At 38.1% G+C, this 4,165-nt stretch overlaps 1 pseudogene; it reads right to left on the bottom strand.

The window, feature by feature from the left end:
- Positions 1-2,812: 2,812 nt before the first annotated feature.
- Positions 2,813-3,946, bottom strand: LOC149192084 (general transcription and DNA repair factor IIH helicase/translocase subunit XPB1 pseudogene; annotated as a pseudogene).
- Positions 3,947-4,165: the final 219 nt, after the last annotated feature.

Raw genomic sequence — 4,165 nt, 5'->3', positions numbered from 1 at the left:
ATGGCTTGCATTTTTTTAATCCACATGGAAGCAAAATGAAACCTAGAAAGTTTCATAAAATTTGGAGGAGATCTGGGTCACCTAAAGGGAAAAAAACACATAAAAAATGCCCTCTCTGCCACTTTTGGACCCATAGGAACCAGTCTTGGGAAAAATCATGTTTGGAGGGTCAAATCAACTCCAAATCAGAAAATTCAAAGTGTTATATAAACGAGACAGGAATAGCTTTCCAAAAAGCTATCTTGGGCCTAATTTGATGAAGTAGAAGGCCTCCAAAATCAGCCTTGAAGTGGAACTATGCATCAGGCTCATGGCGCTGCGCATCAGGCAAATTTTTGCCAATTTTGCCTAAAACTCAGAATTTCACCCAGTTTGACTAGAAGTTGACTTTTTTTCCTTCTTCTTAGTAAATTTGTAATGGTTAATGATGTAATATGATGTAAATATGATGAAAAATGACTAGAGGGGGTAGATACATCATTTAGAGGTGGTTTGAGTTTGAATGAATCATTTTTCATAGTTTTAGAGGCAAGCTGTTCCACTGCCTATTTTCTAGTTCCTAGTTTAGATGTTGTTGAAACAGCTCCTTGACTCATGGATTCGATCCTTGATGGCTAGCATAGGTGGTTTGATGCCTATATTATGTACTTTCTTAGTCATTTGTAAAGGTTGGACTCTTGTGGATGCATTGAGCTTTATTGTAAATCACATCTGCAGTTTGGCAAGGAAATGAACAAAGGTTTTGCAGCATTTTGTGGGATTCTTATGGTAATGTGTCTTGGCATTGTTTATTCTTCTATTATTTAGTTCTCTTATGTGTATATGTTCCAACATCTATTTCTTTCTTCATAACTAAATGAATCAAGATAAATAGGTGGAATCCATTGATACTGAGTGCTCTGCCTTGAGGATACATTTAGTTCTTAATTTTTTCTGTTGTTTGAAGAGGACTCATGAACCTTGCATGCCCTCTCCAACTACTCACTAGTCTTAGACTTACCATCACACTCAATTTAAAGTTCCAAAACACCTACCTACCTCGCCCCACAGAACCTCCTGCAAATCTGAGTTGATTTCCCTGACCCAAAGCTGCCTTCTTCATTTGATCCAAAAACCAACCATCAAAATCAAACAAAATATTCTAACCTCATATACCTAGCCTAAAATCAACATTTATTTTCAATCATCTAAAGCCCTAGTTTCCATATTCTAATTGATATTGACAAGGAGAGAGCCCTCTCACGACCTGATAGGGCTAGCTACCAGGTTAACCGTGGTTTGATGTTACCCTAGACTTGCCTTCCTTCAGCCTGAGGTAGAATTAAGCACTAACATAGTGGCGACCATACTAGGGAAGAACTAAAAAATACTACCCCAGTACTTTAAAACAATTCTATACTTTTGGATGATAGGTTTAGAATTCATTAGGCTAACAAAATTGTAATGTTCATTTGAATTTTGGGAACAATTCAACACGTTGGCTTCCAGAAGATACACCAGGGCCAATCCTGATCCTGATCCTCCTCCCATGTTTGAAAACCCAAATCTCATTCAAAGAATACTCAGGCAAGAAAGTTCATTGATTCCAAGACTGGTTTTCAGATCTCATTCATGCCCAGTGATATTTCAATATCTTGAAGATCTCCCGTTTGATGAACACTTTGATCTATCTTTGTTTGAAACTAAATCTAAAAGTGCAGTTGGTGATACTGTTTTAAATCCACAATTTGTCTAATACCTTGAAACTGAGAGAGCAAATAGATCAATTGATGCTTATATTTTGAATTCACTTTGTTATCTCAAAATCAGGCCCTGGAAGGCTGCAGACTAGGAAGACTTCAAGTAACTATTTCAACCTACTTTAGGCTGAGGCTTAGCCTCCTCAACCTGAGAGGGCTCTCTCTTAAAGGATTAATGATTTTGATTAAAGCTAAGATGGCTAACTCTTATAGAACAACTGTGAAAAATATGAATGCTGGAAAAACATTAAGCATCTATCCATTGGGCTTATGGAGTCAACAACACCTCAATATAACAGTGAACTCAACCTTACATAGAAGTCAGGGCACTCAACATTTAGATATTCAGAACATAACTCATATAGGACCACAGTTTATAAATGCATACAGGAAATCAGAGCACATTCAGTGAGTTCTGAGTGATTATACATCTATACCACTGTAAAAATTATGGAAAAAACAAGATCACATATTCTGAACAATAGAAATCCCTCATGAATCCTAAGAAGTAAAGTCAAAATTATATTTCTGAAATGAGTCTTTACATAAGCCAAATACAAGCTGTATCATAAAATTTTCCAACCCTGATTACATTGCTCTTTCTCCTATATATAGAGCTCTTCTACCTAACTGAGGTTCCTCCTCCAGCGTGAGGGGAACTCCAATTCTGCCTATGATGACACCTACTAACATTTGAAACTAACTAATAAATACAGCAGACTACAAATTGACAGCTCTAGAAACCTAAAACAATTAGGATTCTAATTCGACATCATGCTGAACATATCATTTATTACAATCAAGATGGTGCTCCTATGAGAAAAAGGAGAAAACAGTCTCATTTTCTGACAATTGGTCTTTTTTAGTTTAGCTGTGATGGATGCTCGAAGCTTCTTACTGGTCCTTAATGTCGTATCCCTTTACCTCTGCTGAGAAACAGGAAACTGTCCCTGTTTTTATGCCTTTGTTTTCCTCAAGGATATTCGGAAGTAATTAGCCATGTTGATTTTCTTGAATTAGTAATAAGTGCCACGTCCTTCGTGTGTTGTAAGCTTTTCCCATGTGCATGTGTGCTAACACAAACACATTTCCTGTGTATCAGTAGATACTAAGGAGTAAAAGAAAGCATTATATTCTTCTTTCCCACCAGCCATCCTATCCTGATGCTTACCCTTTGCTCGCAAGATACGCCCCAAACGTTGTGCTTCTTGACGCCGAGAACCAGCATGAGATGATATTTGTATAATCACATTAGCTTCAGGAATATCAATTGAGTTATCTCCCACCTTTGAAAGGAAAACGGTATTAACATCAGGGCTGTGCTTGAATGTATACAGGATCCTTGTTCTTTCACTATGACTGGTAGCACCATAAATCATAGGCTTCCTGAGCTTCATTGCATATTCAGTAAGTGCAAAAAGATTTTCTGCGAAAACAATGATCTTATCTCCACGTTGTTCTTCATGGAAACGGATGAGAAACTCACAGGCCCTAAGCTTGTTTGGATTCATCACATACAAGGCCTGTTTTTTTTTAGAATTTTCCTTCTTCAGATACTCTGCAAAAAACTCCCTTGTCATGGGGCACCACACTTCAGCACATTGTACATTAGCAATATATCCTCCCTTCACCAAATCCAACCAATTGGCTTCATATAACTTGGGCCCAATCAAGAAGTTCAAATCAGTAATGCGCTCATCCTCTCGGACAAGTGTAGCTGTAAGCCCAAGTTTACAATGAGACTTTGTAATGCTAATGACTTTACGAAACATATGTGCTGGAACCACATGTACCTCATCCATAAGAAGAAGACCCCATTCCCTGTTCCTAATCTCTTCAATGATTTTTTCAGACTCTTCAGAACGTTTGCCTCCAAAAGCCACCATATTGTATGTAGTGACAACAACACCAACATTGCCCCGAAACCTTTCTTTACTATCTGAAGTAAAACGGCATATCTGGTCATCCCGTATAGTAGACCACAGCTTGAACTGGAATGCCCACTGATCTACTGAGACTGCGTTTGTTGCTAAGCAAAGGCAGCTTTTTCGTATGCGACAAGCAGCAGAAACACCAATCAGGGCAATCTTCCCTGTCTTCATAGTTTCTACTGCCTTATCAAGACCAGCAATGACTTTATGTTGAGATTCAAAGCAACAAAACTTCGAGAAATTTGCAGCTTGCTTCAAGTTTGTAAGCCCAGCCATAGGTTTAAATTTGAGTTCTTTATACAATTGCACCATCCAATGTTTAATGCTTCTGATTTTGTAAGCCCTTTTAGATGCACCAATTCACCATGAATCCCTGAGCACATCTTTTGATCCAGACTTGTCAAGTTCACAAGACCAGCTGAGTTCACAAGACCAACAATCTTTGAGCAGCATTTTTAGGTTTCCCTGTACTACCACTTGCATATAAAAGGAACA

This window comes from Pinus tabuliformis, chromosome 2_2 (assembly GCF_031772625.1).
Source record: "Pinus tabuliformis cultivar Carrire ecotype Pingquan chromosome 2_2, CPIR1, whole genome shotgun sequence".
NCBI lineage: Eukaryota > Viridiplantae > Streptophyta > Pinopsida > Pinales > Pinaceae > Pinus > Pinus tabuliformis.
This window is presented reverse-complemented; position numbering and strand designations above follow the sequence as displayed.